Source organism: Xiphophorus couchianus, chromosome 24, assembly GCF_001444195.1.
Source record: "Xiphophorus couchianus chromosome 24, X_couchianus-1.0, whole genome shotgun sequence".
Taxonomy (NCBI): Eukaryota; Metazoa; Chordata; class Actinopteri; order Cyprinodontiformes; family Poeciliidae; genus Xiphophorus; species Xiphophorus couchianus.
In genome coordinates this window covers 5,883,795-5,899,596 of record NC_040251.1, presented here as the reverse complement: position 1 = coordinate 5,899,596, position 15,802 = coordinate 5,883,795, and the positions used below count along the sequence as shown (strand labels likewise).

Below are 15,802 nucleotides of genomic sequence, written 5' to 3'. Positions count from 1 at the left end.
CCACAGAGTCTGAGCGGCCACTGGCTCTGTCTCTGCAGAACCCAATTAGAACCCAATCAGAACCGTGACGCCACAGCGATGTTTCACGCCTCCAATAGGACATGAGGAGATCCACCTGAGCAGGTGAGGCTGAGCCCTGCGGCTCGTTCACTCGCTTCTCCGTCTGACTGCAGCCCCGTCGCCATGGCAACCACCCCGTTTCCACAGCAACGCTTCAAACGGGGATGTTATGGGACTCAGAGCCGGGGGCTAAACTGGGTTAAACTGGTTCTGGTGTTCCTGCAGAACCAGAAGTGTTAACCAGATCAAAACCGGCTGCAAAGTCCCGGCTGGAACCAGAACACGGATCTGGGTTCCGGCCTGTAGGTGGCGCCGCTCATGGTGGGAAACAGCAGCAGAGGAGGGAAACCCGACTCCATCTAGAACTTTCTCTTCTAAAAAAACGCAGAGAGGCAAAAACCTGGAAGGCTGCGACGTTCTGAACGCACCTGGAGGAACCTGAGGGAACCGTGAGGCTCCATCAGCACCTGAACGGATTCGGTTCTGATCCTCCAGCTTCTCAGGAAAACAGACCCAGTTCTCTGGGATGAAGTTTGCTGGTTCTAATCCCAGGCTGGTTCTGTGCCGGTTCCTGACCCAACAGTAACTGATCTTGGAATCCAACTGCAAACGGGTCCAAACGGACTTTCCTTCAGAACCAGAAGCTGCATCAACAAACCAAACTCCTAAAGTTCCTCCAGAACGTTCCGTCATCTTTTCTCTTTTGCAGAACTCGAACCAGCAACATAACCAGAACCAGTCCAGAACATCCGGACAACCTGACCTGATAGAGCCAGAACCAAACCCGGAGAACCATCTAGAACCTCTGGAGCAAATCAGGTTGTGTTCTGACTGAACGGTTCCCCGGTCCAGAACAGGAAGGGGTGGAACCAGAACCAGCAGCAGAGAGCCAGAGGAGCTGCAGCTCCAGGTGCTTCTGGTTGCCACGGTAACGCTGGATGCTGCAGCAAAGCGGTTTACTCTGCTAATCGCAGCAGTTTGTTCTAAACTCAGCTTTTGTTTCAGCCGTATGCTAATGAGCGACGGCTGCTTTCATCACAGAGAGGTGATGATTACAGGCTGCTTCACCTCAGGCACACACACACACCCCAACACACACACACTAACACACACACTAACACACACACTAACACACACCTCCACCCACATATTATCTCTGTGGTTTTTCTGCCGACTCGTTCACTCCTTCTTCAAAGAGCAGAAACACACGCACAGACGCACGCTCACCCCCACGCACACACACGCCGCAGCCCGTGGAGTTGAACGGAGTGTGTGTGCGTGTTCCTCTGCTCTTCATTTTCTTTGTTCATTTCCTGTCCTTCCCTCGCGGCGCTCCCTCCCTCTGCTCTGCTTCTCGTCCTACTTTCAGTCAGAGGAGCTGCTCCACTGCTGCTGCTGATCCAGTACCGGTTTCTGGACCTGCTCCGGAACCGATTCTGGATCAGTTCTGGGTCGTTTTCCCCCTGGAACTGGCTTCAAACCAGATTCAGAGTATGTCCTCGTCCCTTCCTGATTCTATTCTTCATAACCGACTGGATCTCTGCAGAACCTCAGAACCCGACCCAGCGAACAGCATCGGTGTGTTTTCCATTTAGCAAATTCATTTTCAAATGTCAAATTGTGCTTTTATGCAGCCAATGGAAACGCAGCGACTGGGTTATTAAAAACTATTGAAGATAAACGATCAGCCTGGGCTAACTGATCCACACCTGGACCAGAACCAGAACAGGAGGCCGACCCACCAGAACCAGAACCACTCAACCAGAAAATGGCTTCCATGGAACGTTTCCAAGACCAGAACAGAGATTCGTATCCCAAACTTGCTGTAGCTTCTGACCCATAAGGACTCAAAGACCCGTCAGGACGACAAAGTTCTGAGGAGACAGCAGTGCACCGCTACGGAGGGTTCTGGTCCGGTTCCACCCGGACTGAAGCTAGCTACACGGTGGTGGTGGTGTGATGGTCTGGGCTGCTGGAGGAACCAAAGAAGATCCAGAACCAGAGGGACCCAGTTCCCTCTGGTTCTGGATCAAATCCCAGCAGCAGGTCCAGTTCAAGCAGTGAGGAGGCAAAACATTCACCATACAGTAATCGATCAATAACATATCAATACTCCACCCACCGTCCGCGGTGTGTGTGTGTTTCTCTGTGTGTGTGTTTCTGTGTCTGTGTTTCTGTGTGTGTCTGTGTGTCTCTGTGTGTGTGTGTTTCTGTGTGTGTGTGTGTCTCTGTGTGTGTGTGTGTCTCTCTGTGTGTGTGTGTGTTTGTGTGTGTGTGTGTGTTTCTGTGTGTGTGTGTGTCTCTGTGTGTGTGTGTCTCTGTGTGTGTGTGTCTCTGTGTGTGTGTGTGTTTCTGTGTGTGTGTGTGTCTCTGTGTGTGTGTGTGTCTCTGTGTGTGTGTGTGTTTCTGTGTGTGTGTGTGTCTCTGTGTGTGTGTGTGTCTCTGTGTGTGTGTGTGTTTCTGTGTGTGTGTGTGTCTCTGTGTGTGTGTGTGTCTCTGTGTGTGTGTGTGTTTCTGTGTGTGTGTGTGTGTCTCTGTGTGTGTGTGTGTCTCTCTGTGTGTGTGTGTGTCTCTGTGTGTGTGTGTGTCTCTGTGTGTGTGTGTGTTTGTGTGTGTGTGTGTTTCTGTGTGTGTGTGTGTGTCTCTCTGTGTGTGTGTGTCTCTGTGTGTGTGTGTTTGTGTGTGTGTGTGTTTCTGTGTGTGTGTGTGTCTCTGTGTGTGTGTGTGTCTCTGTGTGTGTGTGTGTTTCTGTGTGTGTGTGTGTTTCTGTGTGTGTGTGTGTCTCTGTGTGTGTGTGTGTTTCTGTGTGTGTGTGTGTCTCTGTGTGTGTGTGTGTCTCTGTGTGTGTGTGTGTTTCTGTGTGTGTGTGTTCTGGCTGTTGGACATAAACACGTTAACGCTCAGCAGGATTTCCGTCACAGAAGGAAAAGTCGTTTTCCTAAATGTCTTCAGATCGACGCGGCGCCATCATCAGGGTCCCGACAGGAAGTTAATTTGTTGCCGTGGCGACGCTGAACGCTCCAGTAGGAGCGCAACGAGCCGTCTGAAGGCGACCTGGTTCGGCGGGAAGAGCGGTTCTGGAGCCAACCGGATAAAAGGTTCCGGTCGGATCAGACTGCGTTCCCACCTGCTTGGCTCAGGTTCTGGTTCTGAGTTGAACTCAGAACCATCGACTGTTTCTGGATCGGACCTCAGGACCCGGCAGGATAAACACCAGAACCTCTGAGAGAGGATGAAGGTTCTGGTCCCGTCCAGTTCCTGCAGAGACTGGTGATTCTAACCGGACCGGCCCGTTTTCTAGCTCCTGTTCTGGACTCACCAGGTCAGACCCGGATCAGAACCAGAACTCCTGATAGAAACCGTCATGCTGATGTGGAACCTCAGAACCTCTGGAGCTGGATCCAGTCAGACGGAACAGAACCGGTCCCTGGATTTTGTGAAGGAGGGTTCTGGTTCTGGACCAACAGGACCAGCACCACCCCGGTTCAGAACCAGAAACCGACTGGTTCTGGTTCTGTTACTTCAGTTCTCTGCAGCTGCTGCGGCTCTGAAGCTCCACAGACTGAATACTGATCACTGCAGACATGAAATATTAATAACTACAAGACTTTGATACCGCACACACCCACACACACACACACAGAGAAACACACACACACACACACACACACACACACACACACAGAGAGAAACACACACACACACACACACAGAGAAACACACACACACACACACACACACAGAGAAACACACACACACACACACAGAGAAACACACACACACACACACAGAGAAACACACACACACACACAGAGAGAAACACACACACACACACACACAGAGAGAGAAACACACACACACACACACACAGAGAGAGAAACACACACACACACACACACAGAGAGAGAGAGACAGTCAGTGATGGAATCAGCAGCAATATTATTAACGACCATCAACCTTTCTGCTCTGATCACACTGACTGTGTTTCTGTGTGTGTGTGTGTGTGTGTGTGTGTGTGTGTGTGATCTGCGCCGCCTCGTTTTTCATCATCCGGCTTCGGCACATTGCCGCCATTTCCCTGGAGCCTCTGGCGCCCCCTGCAGCCCATCGGATGGTGAACCGTCAGGTATCGCCAGGTGTTTGACCTCTGACCTCTCAGAAGCTCACCTGAACGTGTTCTGCTGCTGCGCCCACATCCCATCCCATTATGCTCCCTGAATGGTCGTCATGGCAACAAACACACCGAGGAGTCAAAGGGGAATGATGCAGCAGAACCACAAAACGGCGCCAATCCCAGAACCAGGTTTAAGATCCGGGTTAAAAATTTTGAATATGGACCAGAGGAGAACCCTGAGAACGATTCTGGTTCTCCATCTGCAGAACGTCAACGAGAGCAAGAGGAGGAGCCTTCAAAGCCCCGCCCACACCTGCAGCACCATGAGGCTAAAGCAGCGCATTCTGGAGGTTCTGTTGGTTCCATCACATCAGGTTCTCCTACTGGAGAAGAACCAGAACCAACCTGGTGGAGGAAGAGGCTCAGACCCGAGGAAGACTATCAGACCAGAAGACACTGAGAACTCTGGACTCCATCCAGAACCAGAACCATGTGGACCAGAACTCTGTACTGTCAGCCCTGAAGGAAGCGGAGGAACCGGTCCAGGTCCTAGTCCAAGTCCTGGTTAGATCCAGCTGCACTTTGTAACTTTTATGAAAATGTTTTTACTTTGTGTAACCCGTCACCGTGACAACCACAAAACAACAGAAACATTCTCCGTCGTTTTTTTCCTCTGAACTGAAACAAAGACGTTCTGCTCAGTGAACTCGTTCCAATGTTTGTAAAAGAAGCTGAACAGAACCAGGAAGTTCTACTGCTGTCAGAACCCGGATCTGGACCGGATCGGGTCCCGGTCCAGACTGAACAAGAAGGAGTGTGTGAAAATCTGGAAAATGAAATATCAGCATGTACCGAACCTCCAACCATCAGAGAAACGGACCGGCCTGCAGCAGGTTCTGATCCGGAGACTCACCTCTAGTTCGGTTCGGTTCTGATGAGCTCCTCGGCTCAGAGCGGCCGTCTCTGAAGTTCTGTTTGTTTGCTGCCAGAGGAAGTCTTCAGCTTCACACCTAGACCGCTTCTCGGATTCCTCCAGGAAACGCTTCCTGGAGACCAGCATGACAACTTCCTGTTGCTGCTTCCGCTTCGTCTCTGCAGCAGAACAAAGGACCAGCAGAACCACCAGAACCAGCAGAACACGGAGAGCTGAAGCTGACCTTTCAAAATAAAAGCGGGTCCACATGCCACAAACTGAAGCACAAAGAGGTCCAACAAGAACCTCCCTGGTTCTGTTGTTCTTCCTCTCTAACCGGCTGGCTGGATGCTCCACAACCTTTCAGATTAAAAGCCCACAGAATCACTAATTACCTCAGAAGCTCGTTAACGAGGCGGCTGTCAGTCCGACCAATCAGAGCGAGAGACATTCACACACACAGAGAGAGAGAGAGACTCACCTCCGACGCGTTTTCATTCCAACAACAGACTGAGAGAGAGGGAGAGGGCGTGCGAGCAGCTGTCATTGTTCTAGGAGATAGAGGGGGCGGGGCTTAGCGACGAGGGGCGGGGCCAACTCATTAATATTTAACAGGAGATGGGGGGGTCAGCGACCACACCCCTCAGACTGGTTCAGCTGCTCCAACCAGCAAAATCAGTAGAACCAGTTCTGACCCAGTAGGAACAGTCTAAACCAATCAGAACCAGGTCCGAGTCATGCAGAAACCCAGAACCTGCTCATGGTTCTGCTGATTGATCTGTCTGACTAAACCCGGGTTCTGAGGTACTGTTCAGGCTCCGCCGCCCCCCTCACCTGAACACCTGTCCTGGTTCTGGTTCTGGTTCCCCATCTGGGTCCAGTCGGCTCTGAACCGGCGGGTGAGAAGGTTCTGCCATGTGATTGGTTCACAGCTGACAGGTCCCAGCAGGTAAGAGTTCAGGTTGTCACGGTAACCGCCGAATGTTTAATGTGACGTGAAGAGAGAGTGTGTGTTTAGTCATCTTATCTGTCACACACACTGCCGGTAAATCGTGTGTGTGTGTGTGTGTGTGTGTGTGAGCTCAGCTGGGAGTGTTTGTCCACGTCGCATCAGGAGCCTCATGCAATATTTATCACTCTCTCTCTCACACACACACAGGGTCCCAACCACCCTGACCCAGAGTCCTGATCCTGTTCCGGATCAGAACCGGGTTTGGGCCTGGAGCGTCTCAGTCACAAACAGCAGGACAGTTGAGGACGCAGCAGCTGGCGTCCATGAGGCGATTGCAGATTTCGGCATTAGCGTCTGAAACGTCGCATTTAAATTCAGTCTGCAGAGAGTTAGGGAAACACACACACACACACACTCAGCTGCCTCCCCACCCCAACTCCACGATGAGCTCTGGACTCAACGTAGCGTCTCTGTCAGCCATCTTTGTTTCTGCGGGTGGAGGATCTCCTTCAGCGCTGCAACTGAAGCGCGTCACAACTCCAGTCACATGATTGGTTCCCGAAACAGCCAATCAGCTTCATTTATGGACACCACGCCCAATCAGGGCCCAGGCCGTCATAGTGACGTACCATCTAACTGCGCTAGTGTCCTCCGGCTACTATGTTTCCAACTGTCATGTGAATTTTAAAACGTTGTTAAGGTAAAATGCTAATTACCGTGTTTCCATCTACAGGTTTAGAGAGAATCAACCAGGCGAGCAAAACTTCATCAGATGTAATGAACAGGAAGTAGAGGTGGCTAGCTGGTGGCTAGCTAGCATGGAGCAGAGAGAGTCCTTTCCAAGTTTGGTGCCTCTGGTAAGGCACAGAGCCACCAGTGGATGGCAGCATTCACTGCGTCCATAAATTATCCTCCCTGTTAGCGCAGTGACTCTTTTTCATAAAAACTGTTTCCTGTTTTCATCAAGTTTCTACTGCGAGACTTCGATACCTACTGATGCATCATGGGTAATATTCCCTCTGACGTCAGCACTGTCAGCCTGCTAGCGCCACCTGCAAACTAGAGGAAGAGTCCAGCTGCAGCCGGGTCCGGATCCTGCCAGAAACGGCTCACTGCCCACTAACTGGACCAGAACCAGAACCGGCGAAGAAGAAAAATCCTTTATTTTCTCAAAATGGGAAAATTTCTGTGCATAAAATTAGAATATATTCTATTATGTTATATTAAACTACATCATTATGTTATAACAAATTATCATATAATTATAAATCATATAAATTATATGTTACATTAAGTTTTAACCTGATGTTACGGGATGTGTGGGTGTGTCTGAGTGTTTCAGGTATTTGGGGGAAACAAAGAGTGAAAGACGAGTGAAAAGGCTGTGGAGTGTGTGTGTGTGTGTTACTCTGTGTGTGTTCCTGTGTGTGTGTGTTGGGGCTCTGCGGAGCGTGAACGGCTCGTTGAGGTGCGGTGTTGATGTGGGGGAGGGTGTGTGTTGGGGGTGCGGGGTTAAAGGTGACGCTCAGTAATTGGGGAGGAAACGGGAACGTCCAATCAAGCAGCTCCATTCGTCGCTCTGCTGCTGCTGAGGAACTACGGCGGCCCAGGAGGGACACCAAGCCCTCGGTTAATTGAGCTTTATTAAAGTCATCAGTCTGGATCAGAACCAGCTGCAGCTGACAGCCTGGCAGCCAATCAGAACCAGGCTGCGGGTCACATGGTCTGACAAAGAGAAGATCTGGAAACCAGCTGCTGGTTCTGGTTCTGGGTCTGGATTCCCTCTGGTCCATCTGGGGCCAAAAACCTGAAAACAAACTCTGGACCAGAACCAGGAAGCTGAGCTTAAAGGTTCTGGTCAGTCAGAACCCGGCAGCCAGGTGAACAGCTCCATCCTGACCCAGTTCTGTTCTGGTCAGTCTGGGTCGGTTCTGGTTGATCCAGTTGCAGCTGCTTTGTTAGAGATGACCTGATGTTACAGTGAACAGAACCAGTCGAAGTCCAGAACCAGCAGACCGGGTCAGAGGAATCAGAATGTCACAGAACAGGAAGACTTTGTCGTAGTGACATCACGCGTTGCCACGGTAACCACCCACCTGCTGAGACGAGGAGACCTGAGGAGGAGGAGAAGGAGCCTTCGTCATCAGGGGGCGCTTCCTGCAGGAACACAGAGACACGCATCACTTCCTGTTCCAGACCGGTTCTGAGACAAACCCAGAGTCTACAAACAGAACCAGAACCAAACTGCAGCCCGGACCCGGCTGGAATCTACTCTGCCGATTTTTTTGGGTTGCATCAGAACTTCAGAACCTCTGATCGGATTGGACAACTGTCTGCAGGTCATGAAGGGGTCCGGTTCAGCCCGGTCCGGTCTCCATCTGCCTTCGAGGTCGCCTGTGAGGTCACGCCATGAATCACTTCCTGTCGGCTCGTTAGTGCCGACTCATCAATCACCATGACGACCAAGAGGCTGTTTAATGAGGATGCAGCTGCTGCAGGTCGGTTCTGGTTCTGATGGGTTCTGGTTTGGTTCTCTGTAGCAACAGGAAGTTTATCAGAACCAGCTGATCCAAAGATCCCCGTCCAGACGGTTCTACAGATCATCTCTGAACCGACCCGGTTGACCTGTCCGGTCCAGTCCACACTGTTGCATCAGCAGCTGACAGAACCTTTCATGTTAGCAGCAGGAAGCTGAACCGGGTCAAACTGTGTCAGAACATTGACTGGACTCTGCAGCAGAATGGACCGACCCTCAGAGACAGAACCAGAACCCTGCAGGTTTTGATCAGATCACTGCAGAACCAATTTTATTTCTTCTGCAGAAACTGATGCTGATAAATAGGCCACCCAGTGATTTAATGCCCATTAAAGCTGCTCACACACACAGTAACACACACAGCAACACACACAGTAACACACACAGTAACACACACAGCAACACACACAGTAACACACACAGTAACGCACACTCAGGACAGATTAGGTTGCCTTCCTTCATTCACTAATCTCTGCAGTTAATCTGATGCTGCAAACAGACAATCCACAGCTGGAATCTGCAGAGCTCACACACACACACACACACACACAGTAACATAAACATGTAAACTCCATGGAGTGCCACCTTATTGTGCTGGAGGGGTTTCAGTGTCCCAATGATACTAGCAGCTATGCTGTCGGGGCTCCATAACCCTAGTAGGGTCACCCAAGACGAGGAGACATGGGTCCCTCTTCCCATGGGCCCACCACCTGTGGGAGTGGCCAAAGGGGTCAGGTGCAGTGTGGGATGGATGGTGGCTGAGGGCGGGTTGCCCCCCATCTCAGCGCCTGAACGTTGGGGTTTACCCCAGTGAATGAGAGGGTAGCCTCAGGGTTGTTTCTGCTTATGGGCCAAACGACAGTTCAGATTACCAACCCTTCTTGGAGTCCCTAGAGGGGGTACTGGAGAGTGCCCCTCCTGGGGACTCCTTTGTTCTGCTGGGGACTTCAATGCTCACGTAGGCAGTGAGACCTGGACGGGCGTGGTTGGGAGGAATGGCCCCCTGATCTGAACTCGAATGGTGTTCTGTTGTTGCACTTCTGTGCTCATCATGGATTGTCCATAACGAACACCATGTTCAGGCATAAGGGTGTCCATATGTACACTTGGCACCAGGACACCCTAGGCCGCAGTTCAATGATTGACTTTGTCATCATTTCATCGGATCTGCGGCCGTATGTCTTGGACACTCGGGTGAGGAGAGGTGCGGAGCTGTCCACTGACCACTACCTGGTGGTGAGTTGGCTCTGGTGGTGGGGGAGGAAGCCGGTCAGACCTGGCGGCACAAACGTGTTGAGGGTCTGCTGGGAACGTCTGGCAGAGTCTCCCGTGAGATGGAGCTTTAACTCTCCCACCTTGACAGAATCTCGACAGAATGACAAGGTGGGGGACATGGAGTCTGAGTGGACCATGTTCCGTGCCTCCATTGTCGAGGCGGCCGATCGGAGCTGTGGCCACAAGGTTGTCGGTGCCTGTCGCGGCAGCAACCCTCGAACCCATTGGTGGACACCTTCGATGAGGGATGCTGTCAGACTGAAGAAGGAATCCTATTGGGGCTTTTTGGCCTGTGGGACTCCAGAAGCAGCTGATGGGTCCCGGCGGGCGAAGCGGCTCCAGTGGTTGCTGAGGCAAAAACTCAGGCATGGGAGGAGTTCGGAGAGGCCATGGAGAAAGACTTCCGTGCGGCTTCCAGGCGATTCTGGTCCACCATCCGGCGACTCAGGGGGGGAAGCGGTGCAGCACCAACACCGTTTATACTGGGGATGGTGTGCTGCTGACCTCTACTCAGGACGTTGTGGGCCGGTGGGCAGAGTACTTAGAAGACCTCCTCAATCCCACCAACATGCCTTCCACTGAGGAAGCGGAGCCTGGGGACTCTGGGTTGGGCTCTCCAATCTCTGGGGACGAGGTCGCCGAGGTGGTTAACAAGCTCCTTGGTGGCAAGGCCCCGGGGGTGGATGAGATCCGCCCGGAGTTCCTTAAGGCTCTGGATGTTGTAGGGTTGTGTTGGCTGACATGACTCTGCAATATCACATGGACATCAGGGGCAGTTCCCCTGGATTGGCAGACTGGGGTGGTGGTCCCCCTGTTCAAAAAGGGGGACCGGAGGTTGTGCTCCAATTATAGGGGGGTCACACTCTAAAGCCTCCCTGGCAAGGTCTATTCAGGGGTCTTGGAGAGGAGGGTCCGTCGGATAGTCGAACCTCGGATTCAGAAAGAGCAGGGTGGTTCTGGTTCTGGTCGTGGAACACTGGACCAGCTCTACACCCTCGGCAGGGTCCTGGAGGGTTCTGGGAGTTCGCCCAACCGGTCTACATGTGTTTTGTGGACTTGGAGAAGGCGTTCGACCGTGTCCCTCGGGGAGCCCTGTGGGGGGTTCTCCAGGAGTATGGGGTACCGGGCCCTTTGATACGGGCTGTCAGGTCCCTGTATGACCGGTGTCAGAGTCTGGTCCGCATTGCCGGCAGTAAGTCGGGCTCGTTTCCGGTGAGAGTTGGACTCCGCCAGGGCTGCCCTTTGTCACCGATTCTGTTCATCACTTTCATGGACAGAATCTCTAGACCAGCCAAGGTGTTGAGGGGATCCGATTTGGTGGCCTTAGGATCTCATCTCTGCTTTTTGCTTCATCGGGTCGTGATCTGCAGCTCTTGCTGGAGCAGTTCGCAGTCGAGTGTGAAGCGACCGGGATGAGGATCAGTGCCTCCAAATCCGAGGCCATCATGGTCTTGAGCCAGAAAAGGGTAGAGTGCCTTCTCCGGGTCAGGGGGGGCGGTGTCCTGCCCCAAGTGGAGGAGTTCAAGTATCTCGGGATCTTGTTCACGAATGGAGGAAGAGGGGAGCGGGAGATCAACAGGCGGATTGGTGCAGCATCTGCCATCAAGCGGGCGCTGTACCAGTTTGTCGTAGTGAAGAGAGAGCTGAGTCAGAAAGCGAAGCTCTCGATTTACCGGTCGATCTACGTTCCCACCCTCATCTATGGTCATGAGCTTTGGGTCGTGATCGAAAGAATGAGATCGAGGATACAAGCGGCCGAAATGGGTTTTCTCCATAGGATGGCTGGGCTCTCCCTTAGAGAGAGAAGCTCAGTCATCCTGGAGGGACTCAGAGTAGAGCCGCTGCTCCTTCACATTGAGAGGAGCCAGTTGAGGGGCATCTGGTCAGGATGCCTCCTGGACGCCTTCCTGGTGAGGAGTTCAGGTCCCACCAGGAGGAGGGGAAGACCCAGGACACGCTGGAGGGACAATGTTTCTTGGCTGGCGGGCGTGTCGTGGTGGCGTAGGGGGTGGCGCGGCCCATGTTTGAAGGGCTTGGGTCCTTGACGCGGCCGTCGCGGGTTCAACTCTCGGGCCCGATGGTGTTTGCCACGTGTCTTCCCTCTTTTCTTCCCCATTTCCTGTCAGTCTACTTTCATATAAGGGACACTAGAGCCCACAAAAGACCCCTAGGAGGGGTAAAAAATAAAAGTTTCTCGGCTGGCCTGGGAATGCCTTGGGATTCCCCTGGAGGAACTGGAACTAGTGGCTGGGGAGGTAAGTCTGGGCCTCCTTTCCTAAGCTGCTACCTCCACGACCCGACCCCGGTTAAGTGGGTGGATGGATGGATGGATGGATGGATGGATGGATGGATGGATGGATGGATGGATGGATGGATGGATGGAAACACATCCCCTCTGATCTCAGATAAAGTTCACACCTGCAGGCATTGCCTCACCTGTCCGTAATTTGTATTGACTGTTACCACGACAACCTGAACATGTTTGGACTCCTCTGGTTCTGAATTTAAACGGATCTCTGTTTGTCCCAGATGAGTCCAGGTTGGTCGATCTGGACCCAACCAGAACCACAGACATCACTGCCCACGATCCTCCACTGCATCTCCATCACATGATCAAACTAACACAGTGGAGGTAAACATCAGCCCGGTTTCTCTGATTGTACTGGTACCGACTCGTCAGATCGGTACTAACCTGCCAGACCCCTTGACACCGGGTTCCTGAGGAGTCTAAGTGTTTCTAAGTTTGGTGAAACTGAAGCTGGTGAATGGAGACAGCTGCACTGCAACATACCAATTATACACGCACTGAGGAGCGCAGGGTGATCATCAGCCTGATGCAGCGACATTATTCCCTCGCCTGTAATCTGCACCAAGCCGTCATTTAAAGGGACAGTGCATTTAGAGCAGCAGGAGCTCTGGCTGTGTGTGTGTGTCTGTGTGTGTGTGTGTGTGTGTGTGTGTGTGTGGAGGGGTGTTAACTGACTCCAAACAGCAGCTCAGAGACCCTTAATGCCCCCACCTTCAGTCCCTCAGCAGTTAACAAAGCTGAGATGTCAACTGGGGTCAGTTCTCACTGGGTCCAAATGTGCGAGAAGCGTAATCATCAGAGAGGAGACGCTCTTCATCACCGGACCGACCTCGCCGAGTCCGTCACATGGTTCTGAAGAACTAACCGGACCCATAGGAACCAGCCCGGTTCTGTAACTGGTCCGTTTATGAAACATCCCATAATCTACAGAAGCACACGAGATGAGGCGGTTACTGTCTGTTGAGGTTGCCATGGCAATGTCTGCTGAACTGACCACATCCATGGTTCCCGGATCCAACATGGCTCTGTCCATGTTACCACGGTAACGGTTCCGGAGTCTGAAACATTTTGATGTAAATGGTTCTTCAGAATGTCGTTAGTTCCTGATAATTGCCTGAGGGATCTGGTGGATCCAGAGCTTGACCTTTCACCTGCACAGACCAGATCACCACCCAGATCCTGGACGAGACCCCAGGTCTGGGTCCGAGTCCGGCCAGCAGGGGGCGCCACAAGATTGAGTCACACAAAAATCGTGATTCTCATTTATTGCGATTCGGAATTAAATCTAAAAACTTCTGCTCTTTCTGAAGCTCCGCCTCCAGGAAGTCATCCAACATGGCTCCTCTATGTTTTTACCAGCATCGCTCTGAGCAGCAGCAGCTCCTTTAATGACCTCAGCTGTTTGCTAATTGCTGCTGGCTAGTCTGAAGGAGCAGAGTGAAGGAGCGGAGCTGCGCCTTGAAGGCGGGGCTAGGTCCACCCAGGCGTTTTAACAGCTGAATGGTTGCCATGGAGACTGGAGAATTTGTCAAGGTGACACTCCAGGTATGTCTTTGATGACATAATAAAACCTAGAAAACTTGAAATAGACACTTTGAAAAAGATGGTTCTGGTGTCAGAGGGCGTTTGGTTTGGGTGGGGGGGTTTGTCCCGGTGTGGGGGTTCTGGTGTCTGTGGGAGGGGGGGATTGGTTTCGGTGGGGGGTTCTGGTGTCTGTGGGGGTATCTGGCTGTTTTCGGGTCAGGAAGTGGAGCAGCCGTCGGTACAGCGGCTCTTTGTCAGGAACTTCCTCTTTCACTGCAGGCGGCGGGACACAAAGACACAAAGAGACGCTGTGTCTCATGGGGACGGACCGTCCTGCTGGACAGAGGACGACTCACGGGATGCAAATCACTGCTGAGACTTTCCAGCCGGGTCAGAACCTCACCGGAAAACAAAGGACCAGAACCCGACCTCGTCCCGGTCTGGTTCTGATCCATTACTGTCTGAGTCTCTGATGATCCTCAGTTTAAACACAAAGTTCACAGAAAAGCTGGAAGAGGTTCTGGGACCAGAACTGATCCAGAACCGGATCGGATCCGGTTAAACTCTCCACTCCTTTCTCCAGGTGAGGAAACAGGAAGTAGAATCGTTCGTCTGTTTGTTCACCGTTCATTAACTCTGTGTCAACAAAGCTTCAATGTGTTCTGATAAGACCCATCCAGAACCGGTCCAGAACCAGTGAGACAGCTGCTGAGGGTCCGCTGGGAGCAATTGAGAGAAACCAGCTTCTTTATGGATTATTAATATCTCCTCCAGCTAAAACACACTCTGGGTGTGTGTGTGTGATCTGAAACGCAGGGGGAGGGTGTGTGTGTGTGTGTATAAGCGTGTGTGTGTGTGTGTGTGTTGGGGGGAATTTTAGGAATGGGGGTGGGCGACTTTAAGAATAGAGGGGGGGCTCAGCAGTTGGTTCAGATCAAGGACGCTTTATTCACACTCCACTCGACTGAGATGGGTGTGTGTGTGTGTGTTTAATCGGCGTGAAGACCCCACCCTAATCTACCTCCTCCACCTCCCCGGCTCTCGTCTTTGTGAGTTTTCCTCTCAGAAATACAAACAGCAGGTCTGGTTCTGCAGAACTGAACCGGTTATGATCCAGAGAATCAGCTGGTGATTGAACTCCAGGAAATTTGAGAAAATGGCGCTCATCATATCTGAAGGAGTCATACTTAACTTGGAAAAACAATCTGCTGCTGCCCAGTTTGTTCATGTCAACGAGAAATCTGCCTCACACTGATGGAGTTCCTCAGGGCTCTGTCCTTAGACCAATTCTTTTTACTATATTGCTGGGTTCCAGATGACGTAGCACCAACATCAGTGCAGTTGGAGGGCTGGAAGTAAATGGAGCCCATTTATTTCTGCTGATCCAGCATTAAAATGTCTACAGTCTGAGTCCTGTACGGTTGTTCCAGCCGTTCTAATAGAGAGAAAGATAAAGGTTATTTTTTGTTTCGAAGGTAGTCGGTCACAAGGGAGTTAATTTAAAAAATCTTACCAGAAAAATGGATCAACAATCTACAGCTAAAAACAGGAGGTGCAGAAACTAACGACGCCAGAGTTTGCAGCCACTTTCTAACAGGCAACGATCGCATCGTTTAAATAGTATTTTCAGATATTTTATTGGACAGTTACTTAGAAAGACCAGCATTCATATGTAAGGCAAGATATATTATTTTTATGCCCTAGCTTGGTTGTCCTCAGAATGCTAATGTTAGCAGCTAGCTCAGTGCCAAGTCATGGACAGAAAAGATCATGTTTATTTAGTGGGACTTTCATGCTAAAGAAAAAGCTAAATAAATTAAATATAACCTCCCCAGCCATTCAGTCACAGTGAGCTGTAACGGTTCCCCCACATGGTTCATGTCTGTCGAAGTATATTGGTGTCCAGAGACGGACATGGAGGTTTCTGTAGATCAGAGCGAATCGTTGACCTACAACCACTCAACATTAATGTCCAACTCCAGCATGAATTTTATTTACAGAAACTTACAGAAATTTACCGGCAGATCCAAGCTGATAGAAATAACATGAGTTAGCTTGTTGTTAGCATCGTTATCATAGACTACTTACTTAAATAGCACAACTCACTATTCACAGACAGA

General features: G+C 51.4%; 1 protein-coding gene across 4 annotated transcripts in view; it reads right to left on the bottom strand.

The window, feature by feature from the left end:
- plxnb3 (plexin B3) overlaps positions 1 to 15,802 on the bottom strand; it is a 39,356-nt gene that overhangs the window by 17,776 nt on the left and 5,778 nt on the right. For 2 of the 4 annotated variants that reach the window (XM_028009957.1, XM_028009960.1), the window contains exon 2: positions 8,136 to 8,196. The exons of 1 other annotated variant lie outside the window; for it this stretch is intronic. The gene's annotated coding sequence lies outside the window, so the exon portion shown is untranslated. Of the gene's footprint in view, positions 1 to 5,087; positions 5,267 to 8,135; positions 8,197 to 15,802 lie in introns of those variants that run through there. One more of the 4 variants, XM_028009958.1, reaches the window with a different exon arrangement.